The 24,701-nt window shown below is 40.6% G+C and overlaps 1 protein-coding gene across 7 annotated transcripts in view; it reads right to left on the bottom strand.

Annotated features, from left to right (window-relative positions):
* The window catches only part of SLC2A9 (solute carrier family 2 member 9), a 180,648-nt gene that overhangs the window by 92,911 nt on the left and 63,036 nt on the right, over positions 1 to 24,701 (bottom strand). The window lies entirely within an intron of this gene.

Raw genomic sequence — 24,701 nt, 5'->3', positions numbered from 1 at the left:
GGTGGTCATAGAACCATGAGAGGCTAAAGGTCCAGTCCTGCTCCACAGCCATGCCCCCACTCCTGAGTTACCAACGGGCTCAGAAAACTTTCTGCCCCCACTCCAGGCCTACACAAAGGGCAGAGGAACTAATGGTTTCCCCGAGGCTGTTTTGGAGATAGGATCTCAAAGGTCAGACAAGCTTCAAAGACTTTCTGTAAAATTCCAGATGACATGACTTCAAGAACTATTACATTTATTTTTGTCTCCCTTCAGCCTTCCTTGTTTGTGGATGGAGACACCAGCAGAGCTGACTGAGGGGCTGAGGTGTCCCCACCCAGGGGCACAGGTCATCAGCAGCAACAGACATCACGTCACAAGCTCCAGCAGACAGGAGCCTTGAAGCTAGTTTAATTTTACATTTTTAAACCCCTCCTTCCACTGACAATGAACTTGAGGTCAGAAGGGGTGACTCACCCAACACCACAGCACTCCAAATGCTCGGTGGCCTGAGTCTCTGCCGCACCCATCAGAGCAGGTGAGCTCTGGGGCTTTTGTGTCCTTTGAGGACGCAAGGCAGTAGCAGAGAGGTCATGAATCAGGGTCTTGTTCATAGCCCTAAGCTCAAGGGAAATGTGTGTGTCCCCTCCACACTGAGTGGCTCAAGGCTGCAGCCCCCAGAGTGCGCTCTCTGATGACACGAAGAGGGTAACTCTTGCGTTCTTCCCGGATGAGAACAACCGGTGTGTGCACACTTAGTGCAGCTCAGAACAGAGTGAGTCCATGAGAGGGGACTGCTATGTGGGGAAGGCTGGGGTGGCTCCCAGGCAGGGAGCCATTTCAAGAGGGGACCTTCTTGATAGGCCCTGAGGGATGACCACAGCCCGGGGAGGCAGAGAAATGAGGTAAAGAGAAGGAGAATCGAGATCTCTGGGAGCAGTGCTCCAGAATCTTCATGTCCACTGGACTCCCTGGGGTGGTTCTTAACACACAGCAAAGGTGGAAGAAACCCACTCTGGCTGAAGGGAGACAAAGATAAATGTAATAGTTCTTGAAGTCACGTCATCTAGAATTTTACAGGAAGTCTTTGAAGCTTGTCTGACCTTTTTTTTTTTAGTTTGTCTGTATTTTAAGGGTAATAAATACAATGATCTTTGTTCTATTAAGGAGTCTCAATAAGGTAACTATCACAATGCTTGGATACATCACAAATCAAAACACAATGAAGTAAATGATTTCCATAGTATTCCAACTTTGAGCCCATTTGGCAAAGCTCCAGGCTATGGGCAACACACATGCTCTGTCTTGTCTGCATCAGTGAGCTTGTCTGACCTTTGAGGTCCTATCTCCAAATAGTTCTCCTGCCCTCTGTGTAGGCCTGGAGTGGGAGCCAGGACAAAGGCAGGGCTGGGAGGAGGGACCTGCACCATGGGGGTCCAGAAATGGGACACAGAGCGGGCTTCTTCTACCTTTGCTGTAAGAACCACTCCAGGGAGTCTGGTGAAAATGAAGATTTGGGGGCACTGCTTCTGGAGATCTAGATTCTGAGATCTGGAATGGGGCCAAGAAATCTTTTTGCGAGCACCCAGGTGATCTCAACATGCCATCCCAGGTGATCTCAACATGCCATCATCTTCTGGACTCAGCTGTTCTGTGAGGTAGAGGGACAGAGGGGCCGGTCATGAGTGCCTGGAGTGTCACCATCTCTGTGAAGTCTAAACCTTGCTGGGGGAAATGAGGGAGTCAGTAATGAATATGGATGAGGAAACATTTGATAATTAATAAAAAAAAAAGAAGAAGAATTGCTGAGTGCTTATGAAAGCTGATTTTAGATGCACCTGGCTACACAAAAGGGTTTGAAATAATACATGCCTTCTGGGTCTCAGAATTCTGATTCAGGAGGAATTGGCCAGGGCAGGGATGAGAATTTTCATTTCTTTTTTTTCTTTTTGAGACAGAGCCTCAAGCTGTCGCCCTGAGTAGAGGGCCCTGGCATTACAGCTCACAGCAACCTCCAATTCCTGGGCTCAAGCGATTCTCCTGCCTCCGCCTCCCAAGTAGCTTGGACTACAGGTGCTCGCCACAAAACCCGGCTATTTTTTGGTTGCAGCCATCATTGTTGTTTGGCGGGCCTGGGCTGGATTGGAACCATCCAGCTCAGGTGTATTTGGCTGGCGCCTTAGCTGCTTGAGCCACAGGCGCCAAGTCAAGAATTTGCATTTCTAACTAGTCCTTTCCAGCTGGTGCAATAGTGCTGGCCCAGGGAACGCATTTTGAGAGCTCTGAATGTCACTTCAGGGAATCTGGGCATGAACCCATCAGGGACTTCAAGGTGGCAGGAAGAATGTGAAGATAACAAGCTCTTATTTTCTTTTCTCCTATTTCCCTCCAAAATAAATTCATCATGCGACTTGCTCCCGGCCCATCTGAATGTTTTCTCTGGCTACAGAAAACATCTGGATCATGCCCCAAAATGAGAGTCTTCCTTTCAAAGAGGAAAGCTATGATTTCCAAGTCACTGGAGAATGAAGATGATTCTCACCAGGTGAGCTTGTTGCTGGGTGACCGGGACTTGAAATAATTTTAACACAGATGAAGAAGCTTCTTCTTATATTCTCAACAAAAATCAAAAGTTCTTTTCTTGCAGGGCTTAAATGAAGTCCAGAGAATTTTAAGGGAAAGATGTCACAGCAAACAAGCACTTTCACACACCTGGAGTCTGCGCTCGCATGAGGAAACAGGACACGGAAAAAGATGACTTTGCTGACTTCCGACCCTGGGCTCCTGGGGACCCCTCCTGCCCCCCATCAACAGTTCAGGACCTTGGCCTTACCACAGAGAACACAAGGGCTCGAAAGCCAGGACTCTCAGGTCTCACTGCCTCCTGCTGTGGACACTGGGTGATGACCAAACCCCTCTGAGACAGAACTTTCATTTTTCTTTTTTTTTATTAAGTCATATAACATAGATCATGAATACATTTATGCATATGTGGGATACAATGTGTTGATATTTTTATACAATCTGACGTGCTTACATCAAGCCAATCAACACAGCTTTCACCTCATTTAGTTAATTATTGTGTTAACAGTATATCCAAAAGATTGAAAATCACATTGCAAAAAAGATACTTGCACCAGATTATTCATTGCAGCTCAATTCGTAATAGCCAAGTCATGGAAGAAGCCCAAGTGGCCATCGACCCATGAATGGATTAATAAATTGTGGTATACGTACACCATGGAATACTATGCAGCCTTAAAAAAGAGGAAGACTTTACCTCTTTTATGTTTACATGGAGGGACCTGGAATATATTCTGAGTAAAGTATCTCAAGAATGGAGGAAAAAGTATCCAATGTACTCAGTACTTCTATGAAACCAACTTATATTTACTCATACTTTCTTTTCTTTTTTTTTTTTTTGGACATCCATCACTTCAGGAATTTATTGTTTTTTTGGGTTGAGAATATTAGAGTTCCATCTAACTGTTGATTATGGTCACTTTATTGTCCTATCAAATATTGTTTATTTGATCTAACTATATCTTTGAACCAATTAACCTACCCCAACTTATCTTCCCGTTCCCAATACCCTCCTCAGCCTCCGGTAACCATCATTCTATTTTCTGTCTCTCTGTGATCAATTGTACTATGTACAAGATAGAACCATTTTTTAAGATGCCTGCAGAGGCACCAATTGAAATTAATTGTAGCTGGTACTAATATGAAGAAAGGTTACTTATGATAAGCCCTGATTTTAGAAGAATATAAATTATTCACTTGAGAGAGCTTTAATGTTATATATTATATATAGACAAACACATATGTATATATATATAATGAATACGTAATAATCAATATTAGATTGTGTCTTTAATTACCAATTCACTAAATTATAGTACTCACACTTTCTTATGAAAGATAGAACAAGTCAAATCTGTCAAGTGTAGAACATAAATGTCTTTTTTCTTTTTGAGACATTCTCTCTATCGCCCAGGCTGAGGTGTAGTGGCATGACTGTAGCTCACTGCAGCTTTGAACTCCTGGGCTCAAGTGAATCTCCCAAGCAGCTTGGATTACGGGTGCAGGGAGTCATAGCCAGCACTGTTTTTGTTTGTTTTTAGAGACAGGGTCTTGCTGTGTTGTCCAGGGTAGGCTAGAACTCCTGGCCTCAAGAAACCCTCTCACCTTAGCTTCCTAAAGTGCTGGGATTATAGACACGAGCCACTGTGCCCAGCCAGAGCTTTAAATCTTTAATGTGTAAAACAGAAATGAATAACACCTTTTCTAATTACTGCTTCATTAAATTACACGATGGCTGACATCAATGTGGCTCCTGGCCCTATTCCAAGTGCTTGACACATATTTCCTTTCTTAAACTTTACAAAATCCTCATGAAAGAGGAGTTATTATTAATCCCATTCTATAACCAAGCAAACAAGCCTGGGGGAGTTCAGCAGCTTGCTGAAAGTCTCACTTCAGTGAGCAGGGAGGCTGGGAGCAGACTCTTAGGTGGTCTGAGAGCCCCGCCCCTGTGCTGACCTCAGCTGCTGTGGCCCCTGCCCTTCCCTGCCAGGTGCATTCTGCTGGGACAGATCTCTGGTTATCACCCCCCCCTTTTTTTTTTGTAGAGACAGAGTCTCACTTTATCGCACTTGGTAGAGTACCCTGGCATCACAGCTCACAGCAACCTCCAACTCCTGGACTTAGGCAATTCTCTTGCCTCAGTCTCCCGAGTAGCTGGGACTACAGGCACCCACCACAATGCCCAGCTATTTTTTGTTGCAGTTTGGCCTGGGCCGGGTTTGAACCTGCCACCCTCGGTATATGGGGCCAGCACCCTACTCTCTGAGCCACAGGTGCCGCCCTGTCACCCTGTTTTAATCTCATGTGAACATTTTCTGGTATGAGATCCCTTATATTTTATAAATTAACCATAATTATTATGATGTAACAACAATCATCTTATAATGGTGTTTTTTTTTAACAGTTTTTGGCCTGGGCCGGTTTGAACCTGCCACCTCCAGTATATGGGTCCAGTGCCCTACTCCTTGGAGCCACAGGCGCCACCCAAATGCTGGGCTTGTTTTTGTAACATTATAAACTACTAAATGCCAGGAAAACAAACATGGAAAATTTACAAAAGTTGATAACAAACCACCACAGTGTAAACCTTCATATGTTCCCAAGTGCATAAATTATTTTCTCTTTCTGCAATAATACAAAACTGGCCATGAGTGAAATAACCAACCCACATTCACATGGGAATTGAAATGGTGCTCTAAATAATCACACTGAAGATGGAATCAAAATGACACATTATTTAGGAAACAACATTGAAACTATGGCATGTTAGATTTTCTGAAATGTTAACATATCTATGTTCCAAAATATGATTTATGATAACAAAGCAGAAATTCATAACACTGGAAAGCAATAAAATGGATAATTCAAAAATTCCAGTCTTTCAAAAACAAAATTAGAGACACCTCTTTGGAAATTTTATTTTAAAAGAAATAGAGAAATCAAATCAAATCTTTCAAGAAAGAAGACACAGAGAAGAGACACACAGGACATGAAAATGTATGAAATTATTTATTTTTTAATTTTGTGAAGGCAAAAAAATGGAAACCTAATAAACACATGTATATGTAAAAATAAAAAAATGTATGTAGGTTTACGCTAACAACTTTGAGAGTTCCACGGAAATAAATAACTTTATTTTAAAAAAAGAAATTGACAAAATTAACTAAAAAGAAGATAGAACTAGATTGTTCATTAAGGAAGAAAACATGATAAAATATCTTCAAAGAATTTCTTCCTCAAAAGACTCCAGGCTGAGACAGTTTTACTAGTGAGAACTATTGATACCTTAAGTACAAAGTAGTTCATATAGTCTGTTCTAGAATCAATAAAAGATGAAAGGAGATCCAAATATGAGCTCAGCATTGAAAACTCTGATCTCGTTATGAATGTAAGTGCACAGGTTCTAAACAGGATGCTAATGAATCCAATGTAACAACATATGGAGAGTCCACGATTGCCAGAAAGCCCCTCTAATATAGAACAGGCCCCCAAATTAGTTGTCAGATATCAAAAAGCTTTGATACCTTATGCAAACCAGAAAACATTTTATTTATTGTTGATAGCCTATAAAAACTAAGAGAGAGAAGATGCCTTTCCAAAATAAATAGCATCAATTTCAAATTAATACAAAGAGTCCTATTGAATAGTGAAACACAATGCATCTTTCCAAGAAATCAGAATAAAACAAAGATGCCCCCTATACTCATCATTGTTGTTAATGTTACTTCTGGGCAATACGATAAGACGTGAGTGTCAGTATAAAGAAATAAGAAGTACAGCTGTCTTTGTAGTGCAATCAATAATCGCTCATTTGAATTGCCTAGATAAGCCATCCATAAACAGACAAAAACTATTAGAAAGCAAAAGACAATTCCAGTTCAGCTGTACACACTCAGTGGCTTTCCCATAGCTTGTTAACAACCAGTTTTTAAAAATGCAAAAAAAAGGCGGTGCCTGTGGCTCAAAGGAGTAGGGCACAGGCCCCATATGCTGGAGGTGGCAGGTTCAAACCCAGCCCCAGCCAGAAACTGCAAAAAAAAAAAAATGCAAAAAAATTCCCAGTAGCAGCATGTTAGTAAATAATAAGATACAGTTTCTATTTTCGTAGTTAAAATACAATAGCAATAACAGTAGTAAAATGATGCAATACAGTGAAATGAAGAGGGAGACATAGCATGTTTCTCCATGGAAACTTATTTATTTTATTTTATTTTTTTTGTAGAGACAGAGTCTCACTGTACCGACCTCGGGTAGAGTGCCGTGGCGTCACACGGCTCACAGCAACCTCTAACTCTTGGGCTTATGCGATTCTCTTGCCTCAGCCTCCCGAGCAGCTGGGACTACAGGCGCCCGCGACAATGCCCGGCTATTTTTCTGTTGCAGTTTGGCAGGGGCCGGGTTTGAACCTGCCACCCTCGGCATATGGGGCCGGTGCCCTACTCACTGAGCCACAGGCACCGCCCGGAAACTTAAATTATGAAAAATGATCTCTATTGGGTTCAAACTGACATAAGAATGTAACACAATTCCAATCAAAAGTTTAGTGGCATTTTGTTTGTGATGGAACGTGAGGAAATAGTTCTACAGTTCCCATAGGAGAACAAATAAGTGAATGTTTGGACCCAGTTTTGACAATGGAGATGAGGTAGTAAAATGACGATGATCAGAACAACACAGCAAGGACACAGAATGGAAAAATCAAAGGGACGAAGGGAAAGCACAGAAGCAGAAACTCATTTCTCTGTACGATATTAATGTGTGCTAAAGGAAACCTCAAAAATTAGTAGAGGAAAGGTTGTTGGGTTTAATAAATAATTTAAGAGAAAGTGTTAAGAGAGGTGGGGAGAAAATATAATATAAATGATTATATTTCACCATTATTTTTATATATATATATATGTTTGGATTGAATTGTGTTGGGGTTCTGAAACTGTCTGCTATCTGAATTTCAGTATCTCTCGCCATGCTTGGGAAGTTCTCCTTTATTATATCTTGGAGTAGAGCATCTGTGCCTTTAGGAACATCCTCTTCTCCATGAATTCCTATAAGGCAAATGGTTGCTCTTTTGGAATGGTCCCACAACAGATCTTTCTCTCAGGGAATGATCTGTTTTTGCTCTCCACTTCTCTGCTTTTAAGAATTTGGGAGCATTAGAGCTTTGTCTTCAATGTCAGAGATCCTTTCTTCTCCCTGCTCCACTGTGTTACTGAGAGATTCTACTTTTTTTTTTTTGCAGTTTTTGGCTAGGGCTGGGTTTGAACCCACTACCTCTGGCATTTGGGGCCAGTGCCCTACTCCTTTGAGCCACAGGCGCTACCCTATTTTTCAGACCTTCGAGGGCTGCAATTTGTTGCCTCAATGTGTCAAAAATCTTTGGAGATTTTGTCTTTGAATTCATTGAATTCTTGAAACAACTTTTGAATTACTCCTTGAATTTCTAATTCCAACTTTACTTACATTCTATTGATCTTATTTGCCATCCAAATTCTGAACTCGATTTCTGATCTCTCAGCCATTTATTTATGAAGGGGATCTTCTGCTGTGTCTCCCTTGTCATTCTTTGGAGGAGTTGATCTACTCTGATTATTCATGTTGCCAGAGTTTTTCTGCGGATTCCACCGCATGATTATTTTTCACCATTTGGCTAGAGAAGCTGGTATGGTGAAATTGGATGGAAGGCTCCTGGAGTTGTAATTAACCAGCCCTTTACCAAAAAGCTGGGACTGATGACTGCGGCTTTCCCCCCAGAGCTTTAAAAAGGTCCCATTCAGTACTACAGCCTGAAATTCTGGGGAACTGCTTGGTGTGGTGGGGCTAGGTGGCTCTGTCTTGTATTCAGCTAGTCTCTATCCAATCCTAGTGAATCAGTGGCTTTGGGCTGAAATCTCAGCTGTGGAGAAATGCAAGCAATTAAGACATTTCCCACCACCCCCCTCCGCCCCCCCATGGGCAACAACTAGAAGGGGAGAATCAGACCCTCCCACTACAACACAACCAGGGCACAACCTTGGAGGGTCCCCTGGTGATTGGCCCAGGTCAAGAGTTGCAAACTAATTGCCCTGGTCAGCATAAATGCAGATCAAGTGGGAAAGTTCAAAAGGTCTCTAGCAACTAGACAGCAGGGGTCCACTGGCACCTCAAGTGTGACTTGCTCAGTACTTTGTGGAGTCAGAACAGCCCGTCCAGCAAAAGAGTTAGTCTGGGGGGCTGGTGCCTCCTTCCCCACCTTGCACCTCTCTCATGCCCAGTCTCTGGTAACCCTGCAGGGCTGTGACCCAGTTCCCTCCAGTGAGCAAATGTGCCAGGGGTTTGCACCTGCCAAAGTCAAAGGGAAGTCAATGCCACACTCAGCCACCAGCCAGAGGGGGAGCTGAAGCCTGAGTACCTCAGGAGCTCAATGGAAACTGTGGAGTGTTCCACCTGAGTTTGTTCCAAGCCAGAGGTTAACAAAGTAGCAAATGTTTTTCTCCTTCAGAGACCATGCCTCTGCCCCAGCCACACTGCTCCTCTGGTACCCCTGCAGGACGAGGTCTGGCTCCCTCTGGCCATCCATAGAATTGGGGAGGTGTCTCTCTGGAATATGACCCCAGTGGGATCCTCTGCTATCACTGATGCTGCATGACAGGCACCCCCATGCAAGTTCCCGGGTTCCTGAGCCTCCGCCCACTAGGGCTTCCTGCACCTCCACTGGCCACTGATTTGCACTTTCACAGAGCCAGGCCAGACACCCTCCCCTGTGCCTTTCTGACTGTTTCTGGATTCACTGCTTCAGCGCAGCTGTGCTGCTGCAGCCCATGCAATGCCCAGTCCTAGCAAAGAACCACAGACATTCCAGTCTCTGCAGGGGTTGGGCTTCTAGACTGCCAGGCAAGGGGGGTAGGGTGGACTGGGAGTTCAAAATGGCAGGGAAAATATTTGTTCAACTTTCATGCTCACAGCAGGGTCTCTTTGGAGAGGGAGTCCCAGCCTCCCGTGACTCTCTTCTGTGGGGTGAGACAAGAGGTCTTCAGTTCACTGCTTGCTTGTAGAGATCACACAGCAAGCCACTCCCTTGGGGAGGCGACGGACACTCGTCCTCTTTGGGATAGGTTTGGCCCCTGACATTTGCTTCCTTGGAGTTGCAGCTTGCCTCATTAGGGATGATGTGCAGTTATCAATCTTCTCTCTCAGCTCAGCTCCCAACCTTCAGCTTTATGGATTCTTTCTGTCCATTATCTCTCCCTCTGGACGGGAGCTTCTGTTGAAAGCTGGCTCCAGTCGGCCACCTTCTCCCCACCTCAACTTTTTTCTTTTTAAATCAAACTACTATGGAAATTACTTTACCTCAAATTTTGTCCATACCTTTCATGAGTTACCTATCAAGATAAATAAGATTTAGCCATGTGAACAAAGCCCAGATATAATCTGGATCCGATTTTCCTCTTATAAACTGGTGAGTTTATGTTATTATGTTTTACTGTCTCATCACTAAAATTTCAAAGTGATAGCTCAGGAGCCTGCTTCTCTATACTCACATTGTCTGCGTGTCCTTGTGATGTGCATATTTAATATTTTACTACCTACATATATAAAAGAACTCTAATGAATTGACCTAAAAGGAAAAATTAAGCATTTTATCAAGTATTTTATCAAAAATATATCAATTAACCCAAATATTGTTAAATTTATATAACTTAGGTAAATCTTTGGTAAATAAACTGATTTTAAAATTATTGGTAAAATAAAAACAGAAATGTCTTCAGAATTGTCAGCATATCTTTTCACCTGGGTTTACTGGTCAGTTTTACATGTGCCTCTGTTATATATTTTAAGTTGTCAGGGTTTGACAACTAAGGTCATAAAACCCAGCCTAAACACAATAAACTCTTTGGTAAGTAAAACTAATTTGATATTGTTGATTTAATAAAAGCAGCTGTATTTTCTTTGTTATTGACAAGATACCTATATATTTAACTTTGAGGTTCTTACTTAGGTCATCAGTGATGCTTAATAGTCACAGGTTATAAAAATGGTTAAGCATTAAATAGCTTGGGGGGCGGAGCACGAGGGTGGATGGGAAGGATGTTTAGTTGAGCCTTCCTAGAGCCAAGGATGGAAGGAAAGGGTGGATCAGTCCTGGTGTGGAATATTGATGTACAGCAGTGGTTCAGAGTGTGCAGTGTAAAGGTGGACAGCTGGATTTGGCTGGAGCTGCGGAGAACTAACACACTTGGGAAAATTTCTGTAAGCACACCCAGGCCGCCACAGCAGTGGCAGGGAGGTCCTTCTCCCCCTCAGAAGCTATGTGTTCTCCCTAGCAGAATTTGGTGGTCTGATTGGAGTGCTGGCTGGAGCTGCTTTACCACGGTTTGGTATTGGAAACTGGTGAAACATCCATAGGGGAAAGTTCCCGGTCAGGGGGAAGCCATTGTGGTGAAGAGCACCAGTAGCCTGTGAAGACGGGATTCTTACTGGGTGTCAAAGGCAGCTGGGTCTGAGTTCTGCCAGCAGGAAGCGGACCTTTGCTTAGGCAGGCACAGGGTCTCTGAAAATATTGGAGAAGTAGGCACTCCCAAGAGGAATTTAGGCTCAGACTGGAGTGCTGGCTAGAGCTGCTTTACTGCGGTTTGGCAACCAGTGAAGCATCCATAGGAAAGTTCTCAGTCAGGGGGAAGCCACTGTGGGAAGGGCGCCAGTGGCCTGTGAAGGTGGTCTTCTTACTGGGAGCCAAAGGCAGCTGCGTTCTGCTGGAGGGAAGAGGGCTTTGCTCACAGCAGGTGCAGGGACTCTGAAAAGATTGGAGAAGTGGGCACTCCTGAGTGAAATTTGGGAGCCAGGTTGGAGTGCTGGCTGGAGCTGCTTTACCTCGGTTTGGCAACCAATGAAGCATCTCTAGAGGGGAAGTTCCTGGACAGGGGCTAGCCATTATGGTAGGGTGAGCAGTCCTTCACTCAGGACAGGCCCAGGGACCCCCACTCTCCATGGGAATGGTTGCAAGATTAATCCTGAGACCTGTTATGTCTCTGAAGAATTGTTGAGAACTATGGAATCCCAGATCTAAGGGGGCTGAGCGCTGAGGTGAACAGGCAACCACCAGAAACAAATAAACTGGCAAACTGCTCTAAACCTGGGAACCAGAAAGAGGTTCATGGCTGTGTTGTTTGTCCCCCAAATTCGCAGCGCCACCTAGTGTCCAGTAAGTATATTGCAGCATAATTATATTCCTACAAAAATTGAATCCCTATGTCGTATATATGTGTAAATATACGACAAATATACAAACAAAATCTTGTTTGTTGTTGTTGCTTTTTTCTCTTTTTTCTTCTTCAATTGCTTGCTGAGATTGCTTACGTCAGGCTATCTAAGCAGTTTTTTGTTTTTGTTTTTGTTTTCTTTTATCTTATTTCCATGCACGTTGCTTTTTGCTAAGTTGTATGGTTGAATCTTCTCCCATCTTCCATTTTTACATTCATCAAGAGCAAGGACTTCTGTATTGTAATATTTTTTAAATTTTTTTTCTTTTTTTGAGCAATTTTAGCTTGAATTATTCTTTCACCCTACTACAACTCTCTGCATTCTCTCAGTTGATAGAGACTCTTCTATTCATCTCATCTCTCTACATAAAGTGCTTCGGCATCAGCTAAGATACTCCCTCCACCCTGTTTCTTGACTTTTCTTTCTTTTTTTCTTAGTTCTGCCTTTCTTCTTTCTTTCTTTATCCCTCCTCCCTCCTTCTCCTTAAATAGATTCAATGGTACATTTAATTTTCCTTTATCTATGCTTAATATATATATTTTTCTTTTTCCTTGACTTCTTTTTCTTTTTTCCACCCTTTCTTTGCTGAGAGCGTGTGACACAGCATTGCTCTGGCAGGTAGACCACAACAGTAGCCTGACTCAAAGAAGCCAGGAGAACTTTCTACTCTTGGCCCTAGGAAGAAAATAGTAGGAAAATCATGCTGCAGGACTTTTCTACTTTTCTTCCTTTATTATTTTCTTTACTTTTTTTCTGCCTTATTCAATTTTGCCTTCTTGGTTTTTGTGTTTGCTCTTTTTATTATCTTCCTATTTTTTGGCAGAGGAAGAGTCTGGCAGTGGACAGACAAGTAAGGAGTGCCTAATTTTGAGGAAACCCACCCAGCTCAGCTACTCACAATTCTTGAGCTATAGACGTGGACTTCACACCATGGTGAACAATAACATCTCTTCCATCACTCTCAGTCTCCTTCCTGTCCTCCATCTCACCTGTTCTTTAACTTTTTTCTGCTAGTCCTCTCTTTGCCTCACCCCTTTTTTGCCTTTCTTTCTCTTGTCTTTATTTCTTTTTCTTTCCTCTTACTCTTCCCCCTTTTTAATTTGTATTTGTTTTCTTTTCTCTTCTTCTTTTTCTCCTTTCCTCTTGCTTCTCTTTGTTTGCTGTAACCCTTCTCTGCTTTCTGACCCCATACCAAGAGGACTCTTCCTCACCTAAGATATAATAACTTGAAGCAAATGAGAAAGTGAGAAGAAAAAGGTGCACAAAGAAGTGAACAAGAAGAAAGTACACATGAGGAGGAACCAAAAGAAAAATTCTGGCACCATGAATAACCAAATTAGAGCAATTCCTCCAAGGGACCACAAGGCAATTTTTAAAGACAATGACTCCTATAAAGAATTAATGGATATGACAGAAAGGGAATTCAAAATATGGATGATCAAGACAATAAAGGGATAATGGAAAGACAGAACCAAAAGTCAGATGAGAGAAATGTAGAATATAGAAAAGATATGGATGAGCTTAAAGGAATGAAGGAGACAATCAGGGAATGTAAAGAAGAAGTAGAAAGTATCAAAAATAGACTAGACTATGGAGAATAAAGAACATTAGAGTTAGAGGATAAAGTCTTTGAGTTAGCACAGAGAGAAAAAGCAGAGCAGGAAGTTAGAGAACTAAGAGATGCCATGAAGCATTCAAACATATGGATAATGGGAATCCCTGAAGGAGAAGAAGATTGTCCCCAAGGTATGGAAGCCCTAATGGAGACTATCATAAATGAAAACTTCCCGAGTATTACTAAAGGTCCAGACACACTCCTTTCAGATGGAAATCGAACCCCGGGCCATCTCAACTCTAACAGAACCTCTCCAAGAAACATTGTAATGAACCTGTCCAAAGTTAAGATGAAGGAGAAAATTCTGCAAGCAGATAGGAATAAGCACCAGTTGACCTGCAAGGGCAGAACCATTAGGTTGACAGCTGACTTTTCAACTGAAACCTTTCAAGCCAGGAGAGCATGGTCATCCACCTTCAACATCCTTAAACAAAATAATTTTCAACCTAGAATCTGGTATCCTGCCAAACTTAGCTTCAAAATTGATGGAGAAATCAAATTGTTTGCAGATATACAAGCACTGAGGAAATTCATCACAACAAGGCCAGCTCTACAGAAAATACTTAGGCCTAGTTTCAATACTGAACACCACAATGAACCACCTCCAAAGTAAACATCTAGAGGCCTTAGGCCAGAATTTAGCTTCCACAATGACACAAAGGATTAAACTACACAACAAACTACTTCATAATAAGATGAATAGAATTCTATCACATCTATTGTTACTTTCAATAAATGTCAAGGGATTCTCTCAATTGATGCAGAAAAAGCTTTTGACAATATCCAGCATCCTTTCTTGATCAGAACGCTTAAGAACATATTCTTCTTAGTAAAGTATCTCAAGAATGGAAGAAAAAGTATCCAATGTACTCAGCCCTACTATGAAACTAATTTATGGCTTTCACATGAAAGCTATAACCTAGTTATAACCTAAGAATGGGGGAAGGGGGAAAGGGAGGGGAGGGAGGGGAGAGGTGGGCGGAGGGAGAGTGATTGGTGGGATTACACCTGCGGTGCATCTCACAAGGGTATATGTGAAACTTAGTAAATGTGGAACGTAAATGTATTAGCACAATAAGTAAGAAAATGCCAGGAAGGCTATGTTAACCAGTGTGATGAAAATGTGTCAAACGGTCTATGAAACCAGGGTATGGTGCCCCATGATCACACTAATGTACACAGCTATGATTTAATAAAAAAAAAAAAAAAGAAAGAAAGAAAGACAGAAAGAAAATAGGTATAGAAGGAACATTTCCTAAACTGACAGAGGCCATCTACAGCAAACCCACAGCCAATATCATAGTGAATGGAGTAAAATTTAAATCATTTCCACTCAGATCAGGAACCAGGCAAGGATGCCCACTGTCTCCACTGCCTTTTAACATTGTAATGGACGTCTTAGCCACCACAATCAGGCAAGAGAAGGCAATCAAGGGGATCGAAATAGGGCCAGAGGAGATCAAACTGTTACTCTTCACAGACAATATGATTATATATCTGGAAAACACCAGGGAATCAACTACAAAACTCCCAGAAGTGATCAAGGAATATAGTAACGTCTCAGGATACAAAATTAACACTCATAAATCTGTAGCCTTTATATACACCAACAATAGTCAAGGGGAAAAAACAATCAAGGATTCTATTCCCTTTACAATAGTGCCAAAGAAGATGAAATATCTGGGAGTGTATCTAACTATGGACATGAAAGATCTCTATGAAGAGAACTATGAAACTCTGAGAAAAGAAATAGCTGAAGATGTTAACAAATGGAAAAATATACCATGCTCATGGCTGGGAAGAATCAACATTGTTAAAATGTTTATACTACCTAAAGCAATTTACAGATTTAATGTGATCCCTATTAAAGCACCTCTCTCATATTTTAAAGACCTGGAAAAATTAGTATTTCGTTTTATATGGAAACAGAAAAAAACTCAAATAGCCAAGACATTACTCAGAAATGAAAACAAATCGGGAGGAATCATGTTTCCAGACTTCAGACTATATTATAAATTGATAGTGATCAAAACAGCATGGTACTGGCACAAAAATAGACAGGTACATGTATTGAACAGAATTGAAGACCAAGAGGTGAACCCAGACACTCATTGTCATTTGATTTTCGATAAGCCTATTAAAAATATAAATTGGGGAAAAGATTCCCTATTCAATAAATGGTGTTGGATGAATTGGCTGGCAACTTGTAGAAGACTGAAACTGGACCCACACCTTTCTCCTCTAACAAAAATTGACTCTCATTGATTAAAGGACTTAAACTTAAGACATGAAACTATAAATATTCTTAGAGAGAGTGCAGGGGAAACACTTGAGAAAATTGGCCTGGGAGAATACTTCCTGAGGAAGACACCCCGGGCAATTGAAGCAACATCAAAAATACATTACTAGGATCTGATCAAATTAAAAAGCTTCTCCACTGCCAAGAACACACTAAGTAAAGCAAATAGACAGCCCTCAGAATGGGAGAGGATTTTTGCAAGTTATACTACTGACAAAGGTCTAATAACCAGAATCCACAAAGAACTCAAACTTATTACTAAACAAAAAACAAGTGATCCCATTTCATTATGGGCAAGAGACATGAACAGAAGCTTCTCTGAAGAAGACAGGCGCATGGCCTATAGACACATGAAAAAATGCTCATCATCTTTAATCATCAGAGAAATGTAAACCAAAACTACTCTGAGATACCATTTAACTCCAGTAAGAGTAGCAGATGCAGAAAAAGCATTCAATAAAATACAACATCCTTTCCTAATTAGAATGCTGAAGAATATAGGCATTAGTGGCACCTTCCTTAAACTGATCGAAGCCATCTATGACGAGCCCACAACCAATGGGCTCATACTGAACAGAGTAAAATGGAAAGCTTTCCCAGGTAGGACTAGAACAAGACCAGGGTGTCCTCTGTCACCACTACTATTCAACACAGTGCTGGAAGTTCTAGCCAATACAATCAGGCAAGAGAAAGAAATTAAAGGCATACAGTTTGAGACAGAAACTCTCCTTCTTTGCTGATGATATGATCTTACACTAGAGAACCCCAAAGATTCAACCACAAGACTCCTGGAAGTGATTTAAAAAATACAGTAATGTCTCAGGATATAAAATCAATGTCCACAAATCAGTAGCCTTTGTATAAGCCAAGAACAGCCAAGCTGAGAAGGAAATCAAGGACACAATCCCCTTCTCAGTAGCTCCAAAGAAAATGAAATACCTGGGAATACACCTCACAAAAGAGGTGAAGGACTTTTATAAAGAAAAGTATGAACCCCTAAGAAAGGAAGTAGGAGAAGATATTAACAAGTGGAAGAACACACCATGCTCAGGGCTGGGAAGAATTAATATTGTTAAAGTGTCCATACTTCCCAAAGCAATCTACAGATTCAATGTTTAAAATATCAACATCATACGTTCAAGACTTGGAAAAAAATAATTCTTCATTTTGTATAGAACTCAGAAAAAAACCCATGTAGCCGAGGCAATTCTTAATAATAACAACAAAGCTGGTGGGGCCATCAGCCTACCAGACTTTAGGCTGTACTACAAAGCCATAGTGGTCAAAATAGCATGGTATTGGCACAAAAATAGAGACATAGACATTTGGAACCGAACAGAAAACCAGGAGATGAAACAAACATCTTACAGCCACCTAATCTTTGATAAACCAAACAAGAACATACACTGGGGGAAAGAATCCCTATTCAATAAATGGTGCTGGGAGAACTGGATATTCACATGTAAAAGAATGAAACTGGGCACCTTTCTCACAAAAATTGATTCAAGATGGATAAAAGACCTAAATCTAAGGCATGAAACAATTAAACTCCTCAAAGAAAGAGTGGGGAAAACACTGGAAGCTGTCGGCCTGGAGAAGGACTTTATGAGGAAGACTTCTGGGACAATCACAACAACAACAAAAATAAATAAATGGGGCTTAATGAAACTGAAAAGCTTCTGTACAGCTAAGGTGACAACAACCAAAGCAAACAGACATCCTACACATTGTGAAAAGATATTTGCATATTGTGATTCAGACAAAAGCTTGATAACTTGGTTCTACTGAGAACTCAAATTAATAAACATAAAAAGATCCAACAATCCCTTAGGTCACTGGGCAAGAGAGATGAATAGAACCTTCTCTAAAGAAGACAGATGAATGGTTAACAAACATGAAATGTTTGATTTGCATAGAGAAATGCAAATCAAAACCACCCTGAGATATCATATAACCCCAGTGAGAATAGCCCACATCACAAAATCTCAAAACTGCAGATGCTGGTGTGGATGTGGAGAGAAGGGAACACTTTTACACTGCTGGTGGGACTGCAAACTAACAACCTTTTTGGAAGGCAGTATGGAGAACCCTCAAAGAACTCAAGCTAGACCTCCCATTTGATCCTGCAATCCCATTGCTGGCTATCTACCCAGAAGAAAAAAAATCCTTCTACTACAGGGATACTTGCACTAGACAGTTTCTGGCAGCTCAATTTACAATCAGCATAATGCATAAATGCCCACCAACCCAGGAATGGATTAATAAGCTGTGGTATATGTATACCATGGAATACTATTCAACCACTAAAAAAGATGGAGACTTTACATCTTTTGTATTAACCTGGATGGATGTGGAACACATTATTCTTAGTAAAGCATCATGAGAATGGAGAAATCCTGGGTGTTGCCTGTGGCTCAAGGAGTAGGACACTGGCCCCATATACCAGAGATGGTGGGTTCAAACCCAGCCCCAGCCAGAAACTGAAAAAAAAAAAAAAGAATGGAGAAATCCATTGCACTCAATTCTGATATGATGACAATGGAGAAATCCTATGCACTCAATTCTGATATGAGGAGAATTAAGGTCTTAGTACACGGTGGTGAGTGGGTGATGGGGAGTGTTTAGAAAGAGAAGGAGGGAGAGGGTAGAGGTCGAGGGGTGTGGTTCACCTTCTGGGGGTGGGACACAACCACTGGAGGGGCCTTATCTAACAAAAGCAATCAATGTGACCTGGTTCTTTGTACCCTCAATGAATCCCCAACAATAAAAAAAAAAAAAGAATTAAATAGCTTGAAATAATGACTAGCTTTGTCTAATATCTTAGATTTTATAAGTAATCTACGTATTATTGTTAAAAATAAATAAATTAGGTACATATAAATGACATAAATGCTTAAAAATAAACTCTTTAGAGTTTCAAAAAATCTTTCTTGATAACTTAAAATCTTAAAGTTATGCTAAATTAAGTAATGAATATTAATTAAATGTATAGGTCTTTTCCAAATAAGGTCAAATGAGAAAACATAAATTGATGAACATAAATATGTTTGGTTTTGGTGTTTTAAATTTTATAAAATTCTAAATATATTTGGGCATATTAATGGAAATTAGAAATTATGGGAAAAATCTGCCTAAAATTATAAAATACTGATATATAACAGTTCAAAATTTCTTCCTAGGTTTTCACTAAAAATTATGTTTACTAAGATCTAAAAGTTCTGGTTAGTAAAAACTAAAAATTCTAATTTTATATATAACTCTGTATACAAATTATACAAAAAATGTGTTTTTTAATTTAAAAATTATAAGAAAGACATAAAATTTTTTTCTTCATTAAAAAAAGTAAATAGGCTCAGCACCTGCAGGTAAAGAGGCTAAGGCACCAGCCACATACACCTGAGCTGGCGGGTTCAAATCCAGCCCGGACCAGCCAAACAACAATGATGGCTGCAACCAAAAAATAGTCAGGCATTGTGGTGGGCACCTGTAGTCCCAGCTAGTTGGGAGGCTGAGGCAAGAGAATCACTTGAGCCCAGAAGGTTGCTATGAGCTGTGATGATATGACACTCTACTACCCAGGGTGACAGCTTGAGGCTCTGTCTCAAAAAAATAAAATAAATAAAAATAAATTAAAAAGTAAATAATTTCACTTAAAATGAAAGGTTATTAAAGGTTGTTTCAAAATATGGATTTGGAAAGAAAATAAAAACAAAATAAAGGGGAGGAGAGCAAGATGGCGGCCGAGTAACAGCTTCCTTGCATCTGGGCACCGTGAGTCTGGGGAGATAGGACTCAAGGCATCTTTGCTGGTGGGATCTGCCTATCATCACCCCTGTAAGGATACAGAGAGTCAGCGAGAGACTTCTGGACCCCAAGAGGAGGACTAAAACAGTGGAAAACCGGCAAGTGGTCGCGTGTGTTCAATCCGTCTAAACCCGCTCGCAACTGTGTAAGTTCAGTAGCAGTGAGACTGCAAACCGGAAAGGCCTTACCTGTGAACTGTTTTGGTATCTTTGGACTTGGCACTCAGTTGAGCTCCTTGGGGAGAGCCTGAGCGGGAATGCGGAGAACTTTGGCCGTTGTCTAGGGCCCCAGTCTGAGCCGCTGAGCCAGACGGAGCTAATAGTTTTTGGCTGTGGGCCACAGGGAGCCATTGTGAGGGATCTGCCCTGGCAAGCTCCGCCCTCAGGGTTGCAGAGCTAGAATCAGGTGGGAGCTGGTAATCCAGCACCGAGTAGCCTAAGGGTGGGGTCTGAGCCGCCTTGCAGCCCTAACCCTCAGGGGCAGAGTGAGACCGGTTTTGGCACACTGGATAAGTGGATAGCCACTTCAGCAGTGATTACAGCAACAAGCACTTTCCTGGGAAGGTTTCTGCTCAGCAAGTTTACAAGCTCAAAGTGCCTTTTAAGTGGGCTGAAGAGAGATTTAGGGTGTCTACCTGCTGGGGTTTGAGAAATCAGCAGCCCCCAGTCGTATCAGAACTGTGATTAACATCTCATACCCCAGAAGACCACGTGTTGCCCAGACAATATTCAATAACATATACATACTGCTTTGTTTTTGGTTGTGTTTTTTGTTTGTTTGTTTGTTTGGGGTTTTTTTATTTTGATGTTGTTGATGTTTTTTTGTTTTTTAATTTCATCCTTTTCTGTACAGATCTTTTTTCTTTCTCAATTTTTCTAGTTAAATTATAATTTCCCATTGCTGCCTTTTTTAATAACTAGAACTTCATTTTTGCTACTGTTTCTACTGCTATTATTTGGTTTTTCACCCAATTTTATACCATAAAGTTTTCTGTTTGCTTGTTTTGGTTTGATTTATAGCATTTTTGTCTTTCCTCTCTACTTGGTGGAGGTGGAGTACTGTGTCTGATCAGGTTAGCAAAGAGCTGCTGACCTCAAGGGAACCACGCAACTGGGCACCCCCAGAAGGTGGTTTTTTTTTTAAGGTTGTATCAAAGTACCCTACTGTACACCTATATTGCTCTGTCCACACTTATCAATTATCTCCATAAATGTTAACGGCTTGAATTCCCCACTGAAGAGACATAGATTGTCTGACTGGATTAAAAAGCACAAGCCATCCATTTGCTGTCTGCAAGAAACACACCTGGCTTCAAAAGACAAATTAAAGCTCCGAGTCAAGGGTTGGAAGACAATTTTTCAGGCAAATGGCATTCAGAAGAAAAGAGGAGTTGCGATCTTATTTTCAGATACATGTGGATTTAAAGCAACTAAAGTCAAAAAAGACAAAGATGGTCACTTTATATTGGTCAAGGGAAAAATACAACAAGAAGATGTTTCAATTCTAAATATTTATGCACCCAATTTAAATGCTCCCAGATTCTTGAAACAGACCTTACTCAGTCTGAGCAATATGATATCTAATAATACCATAATAACAGGGGACTTTAACACTCCTCTTACAGAGCTGGAAAGATCCTCTAAACAGAAATTAAACAAAGATATAAGAGGTTTAAATGAGACCCTAGAACAACTGTGCTTGATAGATGCATACAGAGCACTCCATCCCAAAGATAAAGAATATACATTCTTCTCATCACCCCATGGAACATTCTACAAAATGGATCATATCCTGGGACACAAAACAAATATCAACAGAATCAAAAGAATTGAAATTTTACCTTGTATCTTCTCAGACCATAAGGCACTAAGGGTGGAACTCAACTCTAACAAAAATGCTCAACCCCACCTAAAGGCATGAAATTAAACAATCTTCTGTTCAATAACAGATGGGTGCAGGAAGAAATAAAACAGGAAATCATTAACTTCCTTGAGCATAACAACAATGAAGACACGAGCTACCAAAACCTGTGGGATACTGCAAAAGCAGTTTTGGGAGAGGAAAATTCATTGCTTTAGATGCCTACATTCGAAAAACAGAAAGAGAGTGCATCAACAATCTCAAAAGCCATCTTATGGATTTAGAAAAATAAGAACAATCTAAGCCTAAACTCAGTAGAAGAAAAGAAATATCCAAAATCAAATCAGAGATCAATGAAATTGAAAACAAAAGAATCATTCAGAAAATTAATGAAACAAGGAGTTGGTATTTTGAAAAAATAAATTAAATAGATAAACCATTGGCCAGACTAACAAGAAATAGAAAAGTAAAATCTCTAGTAACCTCAATCAGAAATGATAAAGGGGAAATAACAACTGATCCCACAGAGATACAAGAGATCATCTCTGAATACTACCAGAAACTCTATGCCCAGAAATTTGACAATGTGAAGGAAATGGATCAATATTTGGAATCACACCCTCTCCCTAGACTCAGCTAGGAAGAAATAGAGCTCCTGAACAGACCAATTTCAAGCACTGAGATCAAAGAAACAATAAAAAATCTTCCAACCAAAAAATGCCCTGGTCCAGATGGCTTCACACCAGAATTCTATCAAACCTTCAAGGAAGAGCTTATTCCTGTACTGCAGAAATTATTCCAAAAAATTGAGGAAGAAGAAATCTTCCCCAAAACATTCTATGAAGCAAACATCATCCTGATACCAAAACCAGGAAAAGACCCAAACAAAAAGGAGAATTTCAGACCAATCTCACTCATGAATATAGATGCAAAAATTCTCAACAAAATCCTAGCCAATAGATTACAGCTTATCATCAAAAAAGTCATTCATCATGATCAAGTAGGCTTCATCCCAGGGATGCAAGGCTGGTTTAACATAACGCAAGTCCATAAACGTTATCCACCATATTAACAGAGGCAAAAATAAAGATCACATGATCCTCTCAATAGATGCAGAAAAAGCATTTGATAAAATCCAGCATCCTTTTCTAATTAGAACACTGAAGAGTATAGGCATAGGTGGCACATTTCTAAAACTGATTGAAGCTATCTATGACAAAACCACAGCTAGTATTTTACTGAATGGAGTAAAACTGAAAGCTTTTCCTCTTAGAACTGGAACCAGACAAGGTTGTCCTCTGTCACCTTTACTATTCTAAGTAAAGGTGCTGGAAGTTCTAGCCAATACAATTAGGCAAGAAAAGGAAATAAAGGGAATCCAAATGGGAGCAGAGGAGGTCAAACTCTCCCTCTTTGCTGACGACATGATCTTATACTTAGAGAACCCCAAAGACTCAACCACAAGACTCCCAGAAGTCATCAAAAAATACAGTAATGTTTCAGGATATAAAATCAATGTCCACAAGTCAGTAGCCTTTGTATACACCAATAACAGTCAAGATAAGAAGCTAATTAAGGACACAACTCCCTTCACCATAGTTTCAAAGAAAATGAAATACCTAGGAATATACCTAACGAAGGAGGTGAAGGACCTCTATAAAGAAAATTATGAAATCCTCAGAAAGGAAATAGCAGAGGATATTAACAAATGGAAGAACATACCATGCTCATTGATGGGAAGAATCAACATTGTTAAAATGTCTATACTTCCCAAAGCAATCTACCTATTCAATGCCATTCCTATCAAAACACCAACATCGTACTTTTAAGATTTGGAGGTAATGATTCGGTGTTTTGTATGGAACCAGAAAAAAACCCATATAGCTAAGGCAGTTCTTAGTAATAAAAATAAAGCTGGGGGCATCAGCATGCCAGATTTTAGTCTGTACTACAAAGCCATAGTAGTCAAGACAGCATGGTACTGGCACAAAAACAGAGACATAGACACTTGGAATCGAATTGAAAACCAAGAAATGAAACTAACATCTTACAACCACCTAATCTTCGATAAACCAAACAAGAACATACCTTGGGGGAAAGACTCCCTATTCAATAAATGGTGTTGGGAGAACTGGATGTCTACATGTAAAAGACTGAAACTGGACCCACACCTTTCCCCACTCACAAAAATTGATTCAAGATGGATAAAGGACTTAAATTTAAGGCATGAAACAATAAAAATCCTCAAAGAAAGCATAGGAAAAACACTGGAAGATATTGGCCTGGGGAAAGACTTCATGAAGAAGACTGCCATGGCAATTGCAACAACAACAAAAATAAACAAATGGGACTTCATTAAACTGAAAAGCTTCTGTACAGCTAAGGAGACAATAACCAAAGCAAAGAGACAACCTACACAATGGGAAAGGATATTTGCATATTTTCAATCAGACAAAAGCTTGATAACTAGGATCTATAGAGAACTCAAATTAATCCACATGAAAAAAGCCAACAATCCCATATATCAATGGGCAAGAGACATGAATAGAACCTTCTCTAAAGATGACAGACAAATGGCTAACAAACACATGAAAAAATGTTCATCATCTCTATATATTAGAGAAATGCAAATCAAAACAACCCTGAGATATCATCTAACCCCGGTGAGAATGGCCCACATCACAAAATCTCAAAACTGCAGATGCTGGTGTGGATGTGGAGAGAAGGGAACACTTTTACACTGCTGGTGGGACTGCAAACTAGTACAACCTTTCTGGAAGGAAGTATGGAGAAACCTCAAAGCACTCAAGCTAGACCTCCGATTTGATCCTGCAATCCCATTACTGGGCATCTACCCAGAAGGAAAGAAATCCTTTTATCATAAGGACACTTGTACTAGACTGTTTATTGCAGCTCAATTTACAATCGCCAAAATGTGGAAACAGCCTAAATGCCCACCAACCCAGGAATGGATTAACAAGCTGTGGTATATGTATACCATGCAATACTATTCAGCCATTAAAAAAAATGGAGACTTTACATCCTTCATATTAACCTGGATGGAAGTGGAAGACATTATTCTTAGTAAAGCATCACAAGAATGGAGAAGCATGAATCCTGTGTACTCAATTTTGATATGAGGACAATTAACGACAATTAAGGTTATGGGGGGGGGAGGAAAAGCAGAAAGAGGGACGGAGGGAGGGGGGTGGGGCCTTGGTGTGTGTCACACTTTATCGGGGCAAGACATGATTGCAAGAGGGACATTGCCTAACAATTGCAATCAATGTAACCTGGCTTACTGTACCCTCAATGAATCCCCAA

The sequence above is a fragment of the Nycticebus coucang genome, chromosome 17 (genome assembly GCF_027406575.1).
Source record: "Nycticebus coucang isolate mNycCou1 chromosome 17, mNycCou1.pri, whole genome shotgun sequence".
Lineage (NCBI taxonomy): Eukaryota > Metazoa > Chordata > Mammalia > Primates > Lorisidae > Nycticebus > Nycticebus coucang.
Note: the sequence above shows the minus strand (reverse complement) of the source record. Positions and strands in the feature narration are given on the sequence as shown.